Here is a 23,096-nt window from a genome sequence, read left to right on the forward strand (position 1 = left end):
GGCCAGCAACTTGGTGGGGAGAGGCCAAGTCGATTACATCAACCTTAGTACTTGACTGGTATTTTATTTTTAATGACCTCAAAAGGATGACAGGCAAAAGACTTGACTTCAATGCGTAAAAAGCTTGAAGAAATACCGCTAAGTATCTTGTTCCATGTGTTAACCATTCTACCAAATCGCCGCCTTAATAAATTCATATTTTTGTGATGGGAGTCGGAGTAATATGCGAGTAGTGGTGTTCCAGGTGGCACAGGTTGTAGAAACTGTGATAGTTGGGGCCGCTATGTTGCTGCCGCTGCTGACAGGTATTCGATTAATATCAACTGCCGATAACTATGTATTTTACAAAATGACATATGGCATGTGTATATTGTATCGGTGAGTTATATATCATGTCTTAACAAAGGGACATTAAATTCTCAGTAGTTTATACTAAACCTTGAAATTGGAAGCTAAAAAAACAACGTGGCCATATCTCCAGCTTATTGTGGAATGGATATTACACGCACTGCATTTAGGTCTAGGTCAACAGTAGCAGTATATTTTGTGTACTCTTCAATGTGGCCTTCCGCTTAGACAATCACGAAATCGACTACAAATTCTTTGCAATAAAAATGGTCATTAAATGCAGTGAAGAAAACAAGGCTGATAGTTGCTGTTATTACTGTTATCGTTATCTTTTATTAGTACTGAAACAGCCTTGATCAAGGAGACCTGTGATCAAATATCTTTAAGTCATGACCATCCCGTATATTGTATAATATGGAATAGAATGCCCAGTGTATCTTTCCGATTTCAAGACGGTAAGGTGACATTTGAGATATAGTTGATATTTCTTGCAGGTCGAATATCGGACGGAGATTCCTTTTTACCTTGCTGAAAGGGTATTGCATGGGTAAGCTTTGGTTTTGGTTACTATTTCTAAGAGATTGAACGACGATATAGAGACTGCTTCGAGTGATTTTGTTGTTCAACTCATGCATGTCAACACTGATCGGGTAGACCTATGTAAAGGCCTTCCATCCATGAGCACCTAGTCATTATAATATTGTAGGAGAATGCGTTATTCCTTGTGTATCCATTTCTCTATCAATATTGTAGTGTGTGACTTCAGGGAGATAGTTGTCATTTCTACCATGTTGATGGAGCAGCTGAAGATTTTTCGTTTGATGGCAGAAAGTGGTGGTCGGTGAGAGAAGTCAGTGGTTAGGAGGCAAGAGACTACATGATATGATAGGTAAGTGTTCCGTCGTGAAGGTGATAGGCACAAATGAGGTGAAAAGGTTCAGGCTGGAGCCTGAACACATTTTAACAACAGACGCAGCAACTCCAACCTCAGCAAAAGCAACAGCTGCGACGATAACAAGAGAATCCACATAGAGAAGCTAAAAACGGAGCAGAGAGAGTGAGTGCGGTTCTGTGTGAAAGTGTATGTGTGGAGAGTGTTGTTAGTGTATCTTTGTATGGGCATATAACGAAATTGTATGTGTGAATGAGAAAGAGAGAGAGAGAGTCGGTGACAGTGACTCGGCCATTTTGAAGTAAATGGTGTGAAAATAATTTTATAAGACGAGATACATTAAATAGCGATGCATATGGAATGATTTTCATTTCCAAACCTTTGATTTCTCTGAATGGATTTACACAGCTGCTTACTTCTGTTACGTAATTTTATTCATCGACATATATATATATATATATATATATGTGTGTGTGTGTGTGTGTGTGTGTGTGTGTGTGTGTGTGTGTGTGTGTGTGTGTGTGTGTGTGTGTGTGTGTGTGTGTGTGTGTGTGTGTGTGACCTATACATATGTGTGCTTGTAGAGTATTCGTTAAAACCCAAACACATACACGCTATTATTGCAGTAAATACAGTTTGTTTCATTTTATTAATGCGATGTATAATCATTTCCACATGAAATCATTTAGTTTTGCTATATTATCTTCCCTATTTGCCAACAACAAGAAATGGCTTCAAATTTCGATTTAAGCTGATGGCAGCTTCACGCATTCCTTATACAACTGATATGAAAGTTGACAGTCAGTGATAAGGTATAAAGAACAGGAATATATAATAATGTCTAATGTGGAAACGTGTCCACATCTATCCAGTCGTATATATCGATTACGGGATAGTGAAAGGTAAATTTGAACGTGATACTGTTTGGACATTGAAATTACCATAAATATTATACGTTAGGGCTTGGCATATTGCAGGTTGTCTTATCTTGTGCCCTTGCCTTCCAATGTGGTTTTAGGAGCAACGATGTCACATACTGTTCACCAGGTTCCTCCATATGTCGCAGTCATTTACTAGTACTCAGGTCCTCCACTAACGATTTGCACGTTCATTCCTTGGAGTAGACTGTCCCCCTTTTCCTCTGTGCACTCCTTTATCCCCTGTTACAGTTTCGTGAAGAATGGTTTCTGCAGGGCCGTATAGCTAGCCATACCATTTCAGCTGTCTTTGTTAGTGAAACCTTCTTAGAATCCATTGTCGTACTGGGTAGTATCACTTGCTCGATGATGTGGTGCATTATAAGATTGTTGTATGAGATTTCCGTTTCCTGTATCTTCCCTTAGACGTTATGGGACCAATCACAGATGGTGATTTGTGTCAGGGCTGCACTGATTACTTTGGTAGAAAGCTGTAGAATAAATGTAATCGGACAACTAGACATTAGCCACAGGCATTTTCCTGGACTAAAATTTAAGGCAGGTCGTCAGACAGAAAAAGGGAAGGTGAATTTGCTGAATGGTTACAGCATTATCTTCAGTATCCCAAGGTTCTTCCTCCAAATCTTGTCATAGTCAACCTTACCTTCAATCAATCAGGGACCTGTTAAATATGGTACTAGCCATGTATCTGGTTATTTCGTTAGTCGACTAACCCATCTCTCCATCGAAAATGCTGGTTGTGTTCCTAAATTAGTGACCATTATAGTAAACGTCTTTTGTTGGAAGAAATGGGATTAGATAGCACAAATAACAGGTACTCTGTTAACATTATCAAAAGAAATATGAAACAGAAGCAGCGCCAATGCAATAAAAATTATCGACCACAAATACTTTACGTATGCGCTTTGTGTATTGTATTTGCAGATAGGCTGCGATTTGGTGTTGTGGAGAATACGTGTACGTAATATTAAGCCACAAATAATGGCGAAACATCGATGTCTTTCGCTTCTGGATGCGATTTGAGATGAGTGAACTTGCTTGTCCATGCCTTTCCCTTATTTTAACGTACGGCATTTTGACAAAATATTCTCCACTACGCCAACTCGCAGCCTAGCGGCAAAGTACACAGGATGTGTGCGTCAAATTTATGTGGTTGATAATGATTATTAAAGCAAGTTACAGAAAATGATAAAATAATACAAAGAGATCAGACACAGAAATCACATAAAACAACTTATTTGTCACTGTTGAAGCTTAACTCTATCCACTCATATGTGCTGCAAACAGTAGTTAATCCTCTCAAACTCTTCTTTGTGTAAATTAACGACCTGCTTGTTGATATTACGTCTAACAACGTCCACATTTCTCTGTTGATAAAAATCAATGTTTATACGTCTTTAAATGTGTGATCACAGGAATCATCTTCATTCAACCTAAACACCTCACAACAGCCTAGCTCTGCTTTTATAAACGAAGACCTTGAACAAATTCTTAAACAAGAACATGAAAGCCGAGTCTCGTTGAGCAGAATAAAATCACTTTTGTTGCATGTAACAGAGAAACAGTGTTGCTACTTGTCCTTTATTTGTTGTAAACGATAAACATCTAAAATAATCTAAGTGGTTATATATCACTACATTCCATACATGGTGCTCTCACATTTAACAGTAACTAACCCGTACCTGAACAATTACCATCTTTAGAAGATCAAGTGATTAATCTCTGGCTTGCTTCAAAGAACATGAAAGATTCGCATGGGTTCCCAACATACATACCTGACAAAAATACTGATCACCCATCAACAAGAGTTCTACCTACGTATCTAAAACGAATATATACATGTGGTGGGGGGATTATGTGTGATAATATTGATTACACTATTGCACACTGAATGGATGTATGTTTAATACCCCTGCATTCCCTTCGTCCCAATCGCTAACATTGAAATAGATATTTCCCCTCTTGTTTCTCGGCTCCAATGTACCAATTGCTTAACAACCACATCCAGTGTTTTCTAACTTGAGACATAGCAGAGTACCTCTAACCTGCTCACTTCTCTTTCACAAGACTCTGCGTGGAAAGTATGGCTAATGAAGGATTTACTTTCCATTTACATTTCGGTTTCTTCCATCTGTTAGTTGTTTTTATCGTGTGCCATTCCTTTGTCACAAATGCTAAACTTTCACTCTCTCTTTTTCTCTCACTCTCACTCACTCACTCACACACGCGCGTTTCTTTGACAGCAATGAATTTCTTCTGTTATAACTGTTTAGTTCATGATACCTGCTGAGTAGAATCTGAACTTATTTCGTAGATGTTACATGGATTGAATCACAGATTCAACATTACATTAATCTCACGGTAGAGGATGTAGGAAAATTCAAAGCACACGAAATGTTGAAGTGATCGTTATAATTTTTTTTCCTTGTAAAAGTTAACTAAATACTGTTCTCTACTAAAAATATTGAATAATCATTCCACTTAATGTCTAAGTGGTAGAAGACGCTTGTTCAAGGTGCAACGCACTGGGACGGAAGCCAGAACCGTAGGTTTGGAAGACAAACGTCTTACTACATAGCAACACCTGCGCCTACACATACACATACAGGCGCAAGCATATGCGCACATGCGCACGCACACATGCGCACGCATATGACGGGCTTCTTTCAGTTTAATCTTACCAAGTCCTGTCACATAGTTTTCATCGGCCCGGCTAATAGTAGAAGACATTTGCCCAACATGTCACACAGAGGGACTGAACCCGAAACTGTGCGGTTAACACAGTCAAGCTTGCGCTTCGAATTACGCATGAGTAATACATCATAATTTTCTACATATCGTCTACGCGCGCTTCACATTTGTGTTATATGTGATGTACGCGTACCCATCCACGTATAGAAATATGAAGACGTATGCATATATATATATAGATATATATGTATGTATATATAAATATATATGTATGCATATATAAATATGTATATATATGTATGTGTATATGTATGTAAATATGTATATATGTATGTGTGTATATATATATATATATATATATATATATATATATATATATATAGATATAGATGTGTGTGTGTGTGTGTGTGTGTGTGTGTGTGTGTATAAATAGGTAAGTATATGTATATATGCAAAGACATGGTTTATTCAATGTTTTCGTAATGTAACTGAAATCTTATAATCGCATATATCATTTATCTGGAAATAAGCAGTGTGTTTAAGACGTAAATAAAACGTCTTGCGAACTAATATCGAAGTTCATTCACATTTAAACAAAATACACACTGGGGTTTACACTTTTGAATTAGCTGCAGGTTATATAGACTACTTCATTGGTCTCTGTAGCTGACACTTGGTATTTCAAACGATATATTTTAGTCAGTTTCATGTTGCAGTCTAATTAGAGAATGTTTTAATATCAGTGCAGTATTTATCATATGTTTGTCTGCTACTAGTAAATTCCATTTACTAAACTAGTGTTGATAGCAAACAAGAATATGAAAAAAAAAATGGGTAGAAGGTTAAGAGCTTGTTGAGTTAATTTAAATTCACACACGCTATGAAATCGCACTGGTGTGAATGATTTAAACTTTTGAAATTAATGGGTAGTAAATCTTTTCTGTGACGGAGGAAATTGCTAAGTACAGACGATTGTGAACTCTCTAGGTTATTGCTGCTGTTGTTGTTGTTTCTTTTTATTGGTTATTTCTAAGTTCAAGTTCACTGCGGGTATATGACTATATTCTTCTTCGTTTGTTACTTATTTCTGCATAATTATATATTATCAAAGTTCATTTTTCCCTTCATTATAATATTTCTTATCAAATGGCTACAAGATAGCAATGCACTGAGCACAAGTACACACACACACACACACACACACACACACACACACACACACACACACACACACACACACACACACTCACACACACACGCTCACATGTGTGACACCGAGGAGCACATGTTTCTTATTTACTCACGCTTTCTCTGCACGTCCTGCATCTATCTTACTTCTTTCTGTCTAATTTTCTGAAGAACTCAACACATTCAAAAGCACTTCTTCCTTAATCTCTTATTGGCTCTCAAACTCATAACACTTCACTATTTTCACTTTTCTCTACTTGCTATTCTCGTCATTAATTTAATATTTTTTACAGCACATCAATTGTATAGAATAAACATTTACATACTTATTAAAAATTTAGTGAAGTTTTGTCATATTTCCATTTACATTGGTTCCTCTTATATACGTAAAATAGATATAATTATAGACAAGTTGTTAAAAGCACAAATATACAAATTAGTCGATTCACTACAGCACTAGCTTAATTTATGACTGCAGTTTATGTTGTTGGTCGTGGAATGGATCAAGGCCTATCTTCTCTGAGGTCTGGTCAAGACAGGAAGCATGTGCCTTCTTGTTTCCGCACATGGCAATGGCGAAAGACTGCGTTTACATTATTATTGAACCCGAAGTGAGATTTTGTTATATAAAAATGTATTTCAATTATTCTGATTATTCTGTGCATAAGATGTTACTTCATTATGAAACATCAAAAGAGCAAATACGAAAGTTTGTTTTATGTAGCACAGGGCTAGCCTCAATTATGACTACATTATAAAACAAAAATTGATCTTGGCTGTTTTGTGGGGAGGAAGCTTTGCGAGGAGTGGCCAACAAATTGTGAAATGTTCCGTGACGAAACTCTTCACTGTTTGTTGTCTCACATGAAGAGTATATGCTTATATTCTTTAGCAAAATATCTTAACGTTTATACATGTGAATTTGTTTTGTAATTCCGGTTTACCAAACCTCGAGGAACTGCAATTAAACTTAAAAGTACTCTATAGATAAAACAGTAGCTATATTTAAGATGATGTACACAGAACTATTCATGTTTCCTTCACTTGAAATTCATCTGGGATTCTTTCCAATTCAACAACCAGCATCATACCATAAGACTCTATATCTCGGGGCATTAAACTAAACACTACAAATAGTGATTATCTCAGAACGATTTTCTCTCTTGTTCCTTTCTTCTAAATCTTCCCCCAAATAAATTTCTACCAATCATCTTCACGATAATGCTACTTTGTCTTAATATGCACATCGAACAGACACTTCCATTAGTTATTATAACCAGCAAATTTACTCAAGCAACGTCTCTCCTGTGCCCTAAGTATATTCTTTACAATATACTTCAGGGATAATAGGGGGTAGAGCTCATTAACGTGTTCTTTTCTTCAGCTCTATTCCGGAAAATCCCATTCAGATTAATTTAGCACAAACACAGACACACACATATATATGTAAATACATATACTGTATATATATATATATATATATATATATATATATATATATGTATAAAGTGAACAACATAAGACGTGTTAAATGGAATTCTAATTATTTGATATGAAGATGATCTACTTTTTTCGCTGTAATCATTATAACACACCAAGAAAGTGATTCACACAGATTCTAAACCTTTAAAGGAATTTGGAGCCCCTTTTTTTTTTAACGTAAAACGTCTTTTAGCTCTTTCAAAATATAATGGAAGAGAAGCACGGTTCCTAACTTGCTGCTTGAAAACGCATTATAAACGTTCCATCATTGCGATCCGGTGATTGAGACAGTAGAAATCCAAGATGTCTACTTCCCTCTTGTGTTTTTCACGCCAATTTTGAATAATATTAGGTGTATAAATTGAAGCATTATTGTCCTAGATGATTGCGCTATCAGCGGAGAACAATATTTGTATGATAAGGTGGATATCCACCTCTATGCTTCATGGCCGAGCTCCAAACAACCAAGATTGATTTCTACTTTGAACTATTCTCAGGCATAAACTCACTCTCAAGTGGAGAAAAAGGATAAACGATGTTTCACTAGAGAAGATAACATTGGTCCATTGAATACTTCTGATAGTCGAGGCACTAATTATCCGCTTTCACTGTTGATGGGCAGTAGGTATCCTGGTTCATGGAGGTCATGACCTACGACTTTGGATGACACAGGATTGATACGGTGGTAGGTCACATCTGTTGTCACATTTACTGTCGTAGTTTGGTGGGTTTTTTTTTTTTTTTGAGACACAATACTTTACATTATTCTGCGGTCCCTCTCTGTCCGCTTTGGCTTCCATCCAGAATTATGCTTGCCAAAGCTGTTTTTATCTTCGTTTTGGAATGCGAACATGATTTTAGTGATTATAACTTTCAAAACATTAAACAATTCAGCAGTTTTTATTGACTGAAGCACCAGCCATCCGTGCTCCAACAGTTTGCTCTCTTTAGAAATCAGATACGCATTTCAACTTATATAAATGTAAATATCTGCAACAAAAGAAAATAGAAGTTTATATCATGAAGTGCATTCATACATAATGCATATGAACAGATATATACAGACTGGAACAGTTGTGAATTTGCAGTATTACCAATAGAAAAAAAAGTAGTTAAATAAAGTGCAGTTTCTGATATTTTGTCCTACCCTTGTAATATATCTTTTATCCTCTACTACATTCAATCATTAGACAGCGACCATTCTGGGGCACCACCTTGGAAAAAGTTTAGTCGAATGAATCATCCCCAGGACTTATTTTATCGGTCTTTGGCTGAACCGATATGTTACGGCGAAGTAATCGCACCAACACCGGTTGTCAAGCAGTGGTGCAGGACACACCCCTCACACACACATGACGGATTTCTTTCAGTTTCTGTTTATCAGATCCAATCATTGGTCGACCCGAGGCTATAGTAGAAGACACTTGCACAAGTTGCCACGCAGTAGGACTGAACCCAGAACTATGTGGTTGGGAAGCAAGCTTCTTATCACAGAGCCCTTATGTATGATTCTTGTCTTTTCCTCCGTGTCGTGTCGAAAGAGTACCACGTGTGTGTGTGTGTGTGTGTGTGTGTGTGTGTGTGTGTGTATGTGTGTGTGTGTGTGTGTGTGTGTGTGTGTGTGTGTGTGTAACGTTACTGCGTGACTTGTATATTTTGGCAATGTTCTGACTCACTCGAATGATGAAGACTTTCACTTTTAGCCCTTGTACGTCTATCAGTTCACATATCCAGTATCACTGGTACAACTAGATGAATAGTGCCCTAGAATTTTAAGTACCACAAATTTAAGGGCACCAAACTTATGCCACTTCTAGTCTCCATGACTGATGAGATTACTTTATATATTTGTCATTTGTATAGTTTAGTAAAAAAAGAAAGATGACGTCATCCGAAAGAGATATGACTACGATCAGACATCTTGGGGAAAAACCTCGACCGCAATAATTCCATCAAGAATATCAGCATCGTTGCAAATTGGGTGCCAAGATGTATAACTTAACCAAGAAAGGCATATCCCTTCCATCCCACCCACTACTTGTTCAGGACATCAAACTAGACATGTTCAGGTTGGACATCAAAGATTTCAAGCACTTTTTGCCAAAATCGTGGATATCGAGCCTCCTCATTGGCAAACTTGCACATAATATATGTGTGTGTGTGTGTGTGTGTGTGTGTGTGTGTGTGTGTGTGTGTGTGTGTGTGTGTGTGTGTGTGTGTGTGTGTGCGCGTGTATTTATGCATGTGTCGGCGTATGTATTTTTGTATATGCTTAAGAGTTTATATATGTATGTATATCGATGTGTATGTACAATGCTATAATAAAAATGTAATTCTTAAACGTCTTCTGGCCTTTTTGCACAGCATATGTAAGGAAGCCGCCTGTCATTTTCGCCCATTCATTTACGTACTGGCAAATCACTAGTATCTTCTACGATATTTCTACAATTTCTATATTTCATTATCGTTTGCCTTCTTTTTTCATAAAAGGGTTTCTTACTACATGCCCACTAAATGCATTTCCTGATTTACATTTTCCAAAAATAGGAATCTACGATTCGGAAAAATATCTATAATACTATTACCATTCTATTCCTTATAAGGTTCTATTTCTTTCCTTCATTACTGCTTACTTTCTTTTTCATAACAAGACCCTCATAAAGCATTCTTTTTCATGTGGGTTCATCACAAATAATCACAACCTTCTCAATAATAAAATCTCCCATTCCAGCTCCGTTTCTGTCATTTCTCAATAATATTACCATTCTATTATAAATTTCCATATTTCTCTTTCATTAATATTTGTTGTTGTTTTTTTTCTTTCTTAACAGGTCCTTATACAACATTTTCAGTCAACTCCATTATCAATAATCACAGCCTCAGTATTGAAACTTTCTCTCTCAGGTCTGTTAATATCATTTCTTAATGACATTCCTTTAATATTTCTTTCTTTTGCACTTACGTTTCATTGCTTTCTGTCTCTAAATGCACGATCTCATTATATTTATGGTCCCTCAGCGAACAATTCGCTTGCCCGTTTTCAGGCAATAAACTCACATACGCAAATATACTTTCGATATTCATTCGCCGATTTTATTTTCTGATTTACATCTTTAAAAAAAATGTACTTTCATGCTCAGTAATGTGTAGTTTTTCAGTTCTGTCGCTAATTATAGCATCTTGCCAATTTTTTTTCTTTAAAACTATCTTGGTCTATTTGTAATTCAGCATGCTCCTCTTTCCTTAGCTTGCCTTCTTTTTCTCTTGCTCTCCTACTTACAGTCTTTCTCTTATAAACTCCCATATGTAAATTTACTTTCATTATACGATCGTAGATTTAATTATCTAATTTACATGTTTCAAAACCAGGACTATTCCGCAAATATACAATATCTTTCACAAATTCGTACTCTTATTTTACCCACCTAAAACCTTTTCATTTAATACGCTCCATATATTTCTATATTTTAAACATTAAAAATCCACATTTTGCCAAAACAAAAAAACAGTACTCTCTTTCTTTTATTCCATACTGCCATATTCATAGAGGCACAGGCCCCCAGCAGATGAATTCTTTCACTACTGAATGTACATATCATATTCATTAATCGGCAACAGTCGAAATCACGACGACTTACATAATGTATAGATTAACTATGTACTATACTCATATATAAACTAAGTCTACATATGCTATACTTACAATGCTATGTTTGCACTGAGGAGGGTGTTTGCACTGAAGAGCATTGTATTCATTACTTGTTGAAATATAGGAGTCATCTTTACACGAAAGGGACGCCACTTAAACCTAAATAAGCCACGCTGTGTATCAATGGCTAATAAGTGTGAGCATTCTTCTTCTACTTCGATTTATAAGTATGACTCCGAGGGGTCTAATTTTGAGAAGAATTTCCTTCCATTCAACTTTACGAACACTTCCTCGGGACTCGGCAATGGGTAGTTATGTGAGAGTAAGCAATCGTTTAAACCGGTTGAAAAAGAACTCCACAAGCTCGTATCTTATTCTTCTTTTTCGCGTAGTGCTGCCGAGTCTCAGTGGTCCGTCTTCTCGATTATTCCTAGGCTTTCAAGTCTTTCGAGTTCCTTCTTTGCCTGTTCTATCGCTGCAAACAGTGCATTGCATTTTGGTTTCAATACAAGTGTTGCACTTTGTTTTACTACAATTTATGTCTTCGTTTTCGTGCAACACCTCTGTTCATCCAAGGAAACATCTGGGAATAAATGTTTTGTTTTTCGTTTCAATCGCTCAGCCGCATTCGAACCTTCGTCCGAACCGACTATATTCCTCAGAATAACATTGGCTATTAATTTCTTCGGGTACGATGGATATAACACATACTCCTTAATCGCTGTTCGAAATCTTTCACTAACGTTATGTGGAACTGTATAACAATACATTTTACACAGTTTTTGTTGCCCAGGGACTGCTGTTCCTACGTTTAGAGCAGCTTGTCTCTAAAATATTCTTCACTTTCTGGTCTCTATGAGAAGCTTATTAGTAGCTGCTGTCAGATAGTGCTAAAAGGTTTGAAGGCTTATTTAACTCGTTCAATTTGCAGCAACAACCAGAAATAACAGCAACACCTCCTTCAAAGCATAGCCTATTTAAAGAAAAAAAATGGCTAGTTTGGAGATAGTATCTGAATATAATGGCTGGATCTATTGAACATGCATGATATTAAACAGCAATAACGTTAACTTTATAGTTTTATTTTATTACACCGTTTCTATTTTTGTTTGAAACATATTTACTTCAACTTTGTAAATTAGTTTTATTCTTTGGCAAAGATAGGAACTCTAAACAAACACAATTCCTTTTCACAACGTATTGTTGATCTGATATCAATGTATTACTTCACTATTATAATTATCTTTTTACCAATTTCGTAATATCTCATCTAAATTATCCTTGTAACTTACTGTGATTCATGCTTCAAACCAATTCAGTTCACCCACGATTCTAATTCTTTGGCGACAGAAAAAAAGAGAGCGAAGTGAGATATGAATTTTTGGCGTTTTCTGTGCAATATTTTGGGATTTTTCAACTAAAGTAATAAACTATTATTATAATTTCGTATTCGTGCAATGTTCTTCGAGGCATACTACTTTGATAGCTTCTACGGTTAAATGGAGATAACAAAATTGATGAACATATGTTAAAATGTCAGTATTTATAGAGAGACTCGTTAGCGGAACTGATCCCACTGTTACATTTAACATCGTTTTATCATGAGGAAATTAAAAGTTAATCTGCCAGCAAGATTCAAAAGCTGCTTTAATCTGCACCTTCATTAAACTCAATTAATGCTTCTGTTCCGTTTTGATGTCGTTTAGATCGAAACCGTAGATGTGACAAGGTATAATAGAAACTTCCTATCAAGGTATTACGAGTTCTCTGAAGGATTACAAACGATGACTTCCTGAAATCAATAAGTGGATATTGATTTAGGTTACGAAACTTTCATTTATCAGTCTTCCACTCAACTGTAAAACTGATACCGTGATCCCTGGCTTTTGTAAACGAAGCATAATGGAAAATTCTATTTGTGAAGGAAAGACAATGGTTCACACAATTCAAAGGCAGTATTGATTTAGTTATATTTTTTTTTGTATTTTGTTTGTGTTGTATGTAGTCACCAGGCTTCGATATTGTAGCGGAAGTAACGGGCGAGATTATATAATGTTTATGCATTTCTCCTTAGCCGTGTAAGATGTGAAATTGAAATATCCGGAAATCGAAAGAATTTGGCAATATATTATCTGATCCAAAGCTCTGGCTTAGCACAACTCTAAGCCAAACAGCATCCAAATCCGATCTGTTCTTCCTGTTTTGCTTAACGCGCTGAAGTCCAGCGGATCCTAGCCAGTCTTCCAATCGACTCCCGGCATAAAATTTGTTTCGCGTCAGCTGTGATGGAAATGTCGTGAGAGCGAAAGGACATCAACAAGTATCCACTGTTACACACATGCACACTATTAATACGTACATATAGACGTACCATTACGACATATATATACACGCGTTCATTTATTCGTTTATTTTCTTTCTCGTTTGAATAAACTTCGGTCAAGCTGAGCAACACCTTCTATGGACTCTGTCAATAATCATATCGACTGTAAAAGTTACGTCAATGAATTGGATTAATTTTCCTTGGGTGTTCCCAATTCTGCCACTAGTTCCCACCAAGCACCCGGGTCTCATTTACAGTTTCCATTATGGGCATGTGACATGTGTCAATCCGACACGTGAGCAGCCGTTGGTACATTAGCTAGACTAGGACGATAGCCGACAAGTCTTAAACTATTAGCTTAAGTTTGTGCAAAATACTGTGGGGACGCGTAGCGTAGAATACCGGAAGATAAGATAATGGCCCAGGTGATAGTTACTGGATGCATAGTAACTCCCCAATGCTTTCGGTCCTCGTTGACATTGATACATTAAGTTATGTCCGAGAGAGAGTGGGATACATCGTCCGATATTGCTCTTCTCCACTCTATTCCAAGTTTGGTGTCTGTTAGGAATCATATTTAAGCGGTAAATACTTTCTAAGTAATGCGTATGTTTACGTGTCTATCTGTGTGTGTGTGTGGATATGAATGTTTGTACATACATATATTTGAATATGTATATATGTATGTGCTAATATTTACTTCTTTGTTGTCTGTGCACGAACACACACACACGTGTATATATTTATACATATATAAATATATACACGTGTGTATATATATATATATATAAACAGACAGTCAGTCGGACAGACAAAGAGAGATAGGCGCAAGCGTGGTTGTGTGGTATGAAGCTTCTTTCTCAACCACATGGTTCCAGGTTCAGTCCGGCTGCGTGGCACGCTGGGCAAGTGCCTCCTACTATAACCTCGAACCGACCAAAGCCTTGTGAGTGGATCTGGTAGATATAATGTATGCATTTATGCGTGTGTGTCTGTTTGTCCCCGCCACCAACTGCTTGGCAACCGATACTGGTATGTTTACATCCCCGTAACGCCGAAGACACCGATAGAATAAGCTCCAGGCTTACAAAAACTAAACCCAGGGGTCAATTTTTTCGACTAAAAGTCGGTGCTCCAGCATGGCTCCAATCAAATGACTGAAACAAGTAAAAGAATACATATATATATATATATATATATATATATATATACATTGCTTAGAGATAGCTGTACCAGTTAGACATGTACTGCATTTCCCATAAGTTCGCTGTACATAGCAGCAGATTTCTGACTCGGTTAGACTTTATAGGCCATAGACGTTAACAAAAGATGAACCACATATATATATATATATATATATATATATATATATATACGTAAAATATGTATGTACACAAACATATATAAATATTTTATAAATATATACACACGTGTATACAATATGTTTGTGCATACATATGTTTGTGTTTGTAATACACACGTACCGATATATGATGCTGTCAATGAAACAAAGGATATCAAGTGATAAATTGTGTGATTTCTGTCAAGTTTTTCAATATAAAATATATATTCAACCAGTAATGATTAGTGACTAGTTAACATAAACGTTAATTAGTTTCTCTAAGACAAAGGACTATTTGTGCACTTAATATTTATTGCTTTATCAGCAATGTTCTTCGTAAAATTCCACAAATATTATCACATACACCCGTTTTGTCATCTTTCTTTCGTCTTCATAATCAATCACTTCAAACGTATATGAAAAGAAATAATGACTGGTTGTTTGTTCTGTTAGTGATTACGGATGAATGAATCGATAAGCTATGGATTAATCTTTTGGTAGTCCGGTATTAATGTTGATGCTTGCACTGAATTCACCGTATCCCGACACCCTGTCGTTATCTCAGACTGCAGTTTAAGTTGTTTTTGTGTATTGCCAGGTCAACCGTCACCCCGCCATCCTTAAGACACATAGGTAATTGGTTGCAGTTTAGCAACCAGTCCCATTCTAATTTAGTAAAACGTCGAATAATCTTCGTTTTCAAGCATTTTCTTTGTTTCAGAAAGTTGTCTGTGATTTAAAGGTGACTGACTCTTATGATTCGAGGCACTGGTCTCTGTGTTCACGAATTACTAAGGTTAAAATTCGTTTCTTTAAACCGTACTCAAATATTTAAAAATGGAATCTCATACACATACACACACACACACACACACACACACACGCACACACACACACACACACACGCATATATATATATACACACACACACACACACGCACGCACGTCCATGGCATCTACATGTGTTTCACCGATTACGGAAAACTTGATACAGCAAGAAGAAATCGTTAAAATATTAGAAAATATAAATTCAGATAGACAGGACTCAGGAATCATCAGAAATATTGGCATCAAACGGTAGCAATCAGAATTGGAAATTGAACAGGATAAGATGTGGGAGATCAAGAGAAGCATCTGGTGTGTTATCATCAGTCTTGTTTTCATTATACTGTGAACTAATTATTGATCTATCGAATATCAACCAGGTATAGAGATAGGACAAAACAATATATGTTATGCTGATGACACAGTCCCCATAGCAACAACAGAGAAAGATCTACGCAGTATTTAGCTCTATTAACGATGGGAGTAAAATGCTGTCTTGGTTTTAGCAGCAAATAATAATAATAAAATGAAAAAAAAGAGGACAATCACTAAGAAAATAACAACAATTTGCAGTATAAGAATTAATGTAACAACTTCAAACGAGTCGATACTTTTAACTGTTTCGGGGCCATCATTACATGAGATTGGGGAAAAAATCATCAAAGAAATTTCGTGGATTGAATAAACCAAGACTGTATGTATTTGGTCTGAACAAAATGTTCAGACGAAATACATGCTCTCAAATTAACAACTATTAATTAGGGTGAGGGGAAAGTGTCCTAGGGATAAAGAAATAATCCTTCTTTACGTGAAATAGTGTGACATGGAACATCAGCAAACAAGTATGAAAAGCTTATCAATGCTATAAAAAAGTGGGTTTTTTGAAAAAACAATGAAAATATCCGATATAGTTAGACTAAATGTCGAAGCTCTTAGACATGCAAAGACCAGTAGAAAGCCTCTTAACAAAACATGAAGCGTTATAGTCTTGAACATTGGTGACGACGAAAAGTGAAAGGAACAGGAAACCGCGGAAGCCTGAGAGGAAGAGATGTTCTTACGAAGCAGCTACGAGAAGAGCAAATCTATATCTGGCACAATTATGACTAAAGCAGAGGAAAGTGGAATGCCGTCTTCTGAAGGCTGAGAGGAAGAAAAAGTGACCCAAAAGAATACCCAGCAAAAATATATTGGGCATAGAATTTAAGTTTTAAACAAGCGTATGCGTAACTTTTATTGACGAATGGAAATTTGATTTTAATAGAGTGATGCTTTTGTTAAAGGCTTCTGTTGTTGACATCATAAGTGGCTTGTGTTGTATGAATTCTAAAACACACACACACACACAAACACACACATTACATATGTGTGTTTGTCTGTATGTATAAATTGTAATCAATATATACGACAGAGATTATATATTTCTTTAAATGTCGACCAAAAGAATTTAATGAAAGCATGTGTGTCTGCGTGGGATTGGACGGCTCTTTTATGTATTTCATGAGGACTGTTTTCTCTTGTTTAGCTGTTTGTAAGAGTAAAGTGACTTGAGAATCAATAAAAAACAAATATCTGTGTATAAACTCGCATAAATATGTGCATGTATATACACACACACACATACACATTCAAAATCTAAACATTTGATACCTGAAGATGATAATCGGTGATGTCAAAAAGCAATAATATTTGTCTACTAGAAATGTTTTTAAACGATTTCCTATCTCCAAGAAAATTTCCATTCTCTTATTTTTCGGCGAGAATATAAATTTGCTGAAACGAAACGCAATGATTCAGTTTTTAGGCCACCAATTATAGTGTCCTCCCATCCTTCTCTTTCTCTCTTTCTCTCTCTCTCTCTCTCTCTCTCTCTCTCTCTCTCTCTCTCTCACCCTCTCTCTCTCTCTCTCTCTACCATTATATAAAATATTATTTCCATTTTTCTCCCGGTTATTCATTGTTCCGTATGTCTATGTTTATAGCTTACATGTATAAATAGATATGAGAACAAAAGAGATATTTAATAAGATTATACTTCTTCAAAAAAAATTTCATTTGTTCGTTAAAGGAAATTTCGAGTCCAGTTGAAGTTTTAATACTTTGCAAAATCTTATCTTTTACTTAAATCATTCATAGAAGCACGGCCATGTTGGCATGCTGCCCGGAAAAGTTTATTTAAACATATCGAGCCCAATGCTTATTTTTAAAAGTCTGGTGCTTACTGTATTTTCGTCTTTGCCAAGCGATGGGTGGGTCAGACTCAGACACAGACATATACAAACACATACACACACACATATATATATATTCGCCATGCTGGACCGCTGTAATATACAAGTATTTTCCATTTTCTCTGTTTATTTTCTCTTATTCCTCTCCGTTGAAGAGCGTAGGCTCGAAACGTAAAAGACTTTTTCATTTTTCCCGAGCGTCAAATAAATACACTCGCTTGTTGTTCACACACCTGCCTTCGTGTTTTGCTCTTCTATAAATTTCAACTATATATATAATGTACACGCGCACACAGTGAAACGGACTTCTTTCAGTTTCTGTTTAACAACTCCACTCACAAGGCTTTGGTTGATCCAGGGCTGAAGAAGACACATAAAAGTGTTATTGCTCATCATCTATTTTAAACTACAATAACAGCATCTACTATAATAATACTGTTGTGTTTTTCTCCGTTACAACATACCAATGCGAAAGGAAAGTGTGAGAAAAACCAAACACCATTTCAATTTTGTGTGTGTGCCTGTACAAGGGAAGTATATGAATATTTGTATCTGTGATTATTATGTACTTTATGTATATATAAAATACTACAATTAGCCGTCATCTTTTGACAGCACGGGGCCAGCTAATATAAATAAATAATACCTTTTTGTAGCTGCTGCGCTATGAGAAATATATAAATTACTTAGCTTGTAAGCACAAAACGCCTGCAAAAACGCAAAACAACCTAACTGACTTCAGTGACAATATTATATACCTTGTAATTAGTTAATGGTTGTCTAAAGAAAGAGTCAAAAGGGCTTTCGTAACCATTAGACAGCAAACGGTTATAACACTCAGCAGATCCACTTGTTCTGTTTCAAGAGTAAATGTTGTACCACATCTCACAGAATATATTTTGTTTTTGAAAAAAAACACATAAGAAAACAATCCGACAATAAAATAGTTTATTGTTGCAAATGAAAAGAGCATACGATGACCACTGTATCGTTATACGTGAATACGCACATGTGTATTTGTATGAATACATACGTAAAAATGTATGCCCGCTTGAATATGCATACATACATCCAGAACCACGCTGATAGCTTACGAGTGGAATTTAGGATTTCTCAGTCGTCTGTGAATCGATTTTGATAAGTTTTCCCGGTTGGTTTGCACACTATGGCAACACCAACGTCCTTTCTTTTTTGTTTCTGATTCTTCAGTTTTTGGGTGAACAACGCTAATAGCTTTTGAATGAAAATAGCTCATTTAAACTTTTTTTTTAGAAAATGAAGGTTAATGATACATATTAAGCATACACTGAGTATGTATTTAACAGAAACCCATAATATTATAACATTTATTGACATAATTATTTAGCTCAGTGCACAAACCAGCTGGGAAAACTTATCAAAACCGTGAAATCCTAAATTTTACTCGTTAGCTATTAGCGTGATTCTGGGTATTTGAAACGTGTATGTGTATGCATATATATGTGAAGATATGTGCGTGAATGTGAGTAAATCTATACATGCATTTACAAACTTGGCTCTCTATACACCTACTTATATGCATGCTTATGTCCGTCCATATTTATGAGCATATATATTTATATATATATATATACACATATGGTGCTTAGTCATTGGCGAAGTGCTGTGCTAGTAACCGATTACAGAGCCTCCGAGACAAATGAGGCACGAGGAAGAGATTATCGTTAAACCGGAAACCTGGTCCGAACGATAGCGATACGCAAATATCTCAGCCTTACATTTATATCAACACAGTGTACAATACTATCTTGAACTACAAAAGGTAACTTCATATTTAAGATGTATAGTTAATCCATATTGTTGTCCATGCGATTGAAGTTTTTCAGTTTCACTGATGGCGATCGATCTTTATTCTTAGGTACAACTGCTATGGAATCTGGTTATACGTATTGTAGAATATCTGTTTTAAGATCTTGGGTTTTAAACCAACATGAACCCTCTTTGTGAATACACGATGTGTGTGAAGAGCAGTTTTTCGATAATGTCAGCAATATTCAATGGCTTCACGCAGCAGCGATTGCTAAAACAATACACATCCTCACCAGTGAATGGATTACATTGAATATGACCTAATATCTCCAAAACAAATATTATTTGGCATAAAATAGTTTATATATCATTAATTAAGCCAAACACCTTTTATATTAAAGCCTTAATCTTCTTCGTTAGGCACCTTCCCGGTTTCTGTTGGGGGTATATCCCCCGCCTCCTGGACAAGGGGCTAGGAATACTCTCTTGCAAAATTACTCTTTGTTGCCAGCTGACTGGACTGGAACAACGTGAAATGAAGTGTTCTGTTCAAGAGCACAACGCATCGCTCGGTCCAAGAATCGAAACGACTTACTTACCATCATGAGTCCAACATCCTAACCACTACACTACGTGTCTCTACTCTTTATATTGCTATATTGAGGTGTGAATAATGCAATAAGGATTTCCTGAGAATTTTGCCCTACCCCTCATCGTGAAACGTATGCATGGTAGAATATTATGGATACACTTTCTTGGTACTTATGTTTTGTCCTCATTTTCCCCTTTCTTCGTTACCACAAAATATTTTATTTTCCTGGAATATCGTTATTATCGTATTTGTTTAAAATTCTACACCCAGGTAGCAGTTCTTCGCATTATTGCATAATTTCGTAAGACAACTGATGCAAAATTTTAGCAATTAATGCATTTTAAATGTACTTTATTTACACTGAAATTATACATGAAATATTTTGTATTTAAAAAATATTGTGATATTTTAATCAAACCATAAAGTTATTGTCTTTTATAAATAATTTATTGGAAAAATACGATACATTTCATTGACACATTAATACTTGTTTGTCCCACGAAGTAGAGATAATAAAATTTTAGTGTGACAACATGAAATTACTATCATGTATAATTGCTTCAATATTTAATTAAAATATAAAATTATAGACTGTAAAAACAGCCAGAATATAAGCGATTATTGTAGCAACATTGATTAGCTCAGCTATATGAAATTTATCATTACTGTTCAATACTTAATTAATACTCATCAAACATAAATATCTAAATATAATCAATTAAGACGAATCCATCTGTATATATTTAAAATGCTCTTCTCATCCATACCTCCTAACACGATTATCAATGCTTCAATAAACCACCCCTCTCTTCTTGATATATTTACTGTCTAATATATAATATAATAAATATATAATAATATTTTCTTTCTCTACATATGTTGGTTTTACGTCATTCCTCTTTACTTTTACTCAACGCACCAGCTTGCAGCCTACTGTTACATCCCAGTGTAACTACTATATATATATATATTCAGGACGACATTGTTATTTTTAACTTCGTGGCACTCCGTCGGTAACGACGATGAGGGTTCCAGTTGATCCGATCAACGGAACAGCCTGCTCGTGAAATTAACGTGCAAGTGGCTGAGCACTCCACAGACACGTGTACCTTTAACGTAATTCTCGGGGAGATTCAGCGTGACACAGAATGTGACAAGGATGGCCCTTTGAAATACAGGTACAATAGAAACAGGAAGAAAAAGTACAGCAGGGTTCGCTACCATCCCCTACCGGAGTTTCGTGTAGCTTTAGGTATTTTCGCTCAATAAACACTCACAATGACCGGTCTGAGGATCGAAACCGCGATCCTAGGACCGCGAGTCCGCTACCCTAACCACTGGGCCATTGCACCTCCATAATTTTTAAATAAACAAAAGTATTCAGTGTATAATTTCTATTTCTCTGTTTTCCCAACATGATTTTAAAATTCTTGCTGTTACACTCTTTTAAGTTTGAGTGGAAATTTTGCCAATGAAAACTCATTGAAGATTTTTATTTCACATTTTATTGTTATCAATTAACTAATTAATTAATCAAGTGCACGACCAATGGTTTGATTAATCGATCAAATGATTAGTCAGAGTCCTTTCGACAGAGCGTATTACGTAATCCTTGGCGTGTTCTTTTTTTGTTTTTGTTTCTCATTGTGCGAAGGTAGGACATCTAAGAAGGTCAGCCTTATTTTACTGAACTTTTTGCTAATCTGTAGTTGATGAAGGCTTTAAAGCGTGCTCATTCATTACACTGAGAACCATCACTTGAGGATTCTGTATCTCCTATCGTATATTTATGGTAATATTGGTATATTTATGGTAATATTGGTTTCCTGGGCATCTAGATGAAGGTACATGGACTCGGTTGCAATTTAAAGCATAGAAACTATGTAGAAAGGTGTTTTTCATTTTGAAATTAGTATTTACGAAAATCAAATACAGTATGAACTATAACAAAGCTATTCAGTCCTCTACACAATTTCTAAAAGAGCTATTGGGTTATCAATATTCTCATGTTTTGTTGTTTTCCTATATCCATTCGCTAATATAATCAAGAGTATAAGTTCTATTCACTATTTTTATGCTTTCTGTTTGGAACAATAATTATCATGTTTTTGAAAACTATAATTCTATAACAGAATATGTATGGAATCTTTCTCAATGTTTATTAAAACCCGTGGTGAAGAAGATATTTTAAACTAAACAACGGATCAATATTCAGGAGAAACAGCGGTTGGTTTCTTTCTTTCGTTCTCCTTTTGTCTTGTGTTTTTCGTGCAACTAATACAATCAATGGAAAATTTAGTTTTTCGCTGAAACAAATACTATCTAAAAAAAATCAGTTTCCATTTAAAGAAAATTTTGTTTCTATAAAAAAACCAAACCAAAACAAAAGACCGGAATGCATTAGTTAAACGTTTGTCAAGATGAACGACAAAAACAGACAGAAATCAATAAATAATTAACTATTTCCGTAATTAAAACAATGGATCAATTGGCTACTTTTTTTTACAAACGTGTTAAAAATGTGCCTTTATTAAGTATTTACTCTTAATGAACAGCTCTATTCCCAGTACTTGCTAAAAAAAGACATGACGTCACTTCAGAGCAGTTGCATTGCATAATGTGCATATCTGCATAGGCGCGTGTGTGTGCGTGTATCTATGTATGGAGAAAAAGAGATAAAGTGAAGGACGTATGGATGAAAGTAATAGGGAAAAAGAGAAAGAATACTCAACAGTGAATGCTGGATGTTATAACTGAAGCTGAAACGTGTTAAACCGTTACTCTGAGTTTCTCGTTGCCCATCTTAA

The 23,096-nt window shown here is 35.7% G+C and overlaps 1 long non-coding RNA gene across 1 annotated transcript in view; it reads left to right on the forward strand.

Annotated features, from left to right (window-relative positions):
* LOC149132426 (uncharacterized) overlaps positions 1-23,096 on the forward strand; it is a 68,266-nt gene that overhangs the window by 28,948 nt on the left and 16,222 nt on the right. Inside the window, exon 3 of the long non-coding RNA XR_016244511.1 lies at positions 10,371-10,443. This is a non-coding gene — a long non-coding RNA (uncharacterized LOC149132426). The remainder of the gene's footprint in view (positions 1-10,370; positions 10,444-23,096) is intronic.

The sequence above is a fragment of the Octopus bimaculoides genome, chromosome 15 (genome assembly GCF_046866305.1).
Source record: "Octopus bimaculoides isolate indiv1 chromosome 15, ASM4686630v1, whole genome shotgun sequence".
In the NCBI taxonomy this organism is placed as follows: Eukaryota; Metazoa; Mollusca; class Cephalopoda; order Octopoda; family Octopodidae; genus Octopus; species Octopus bimaculoides.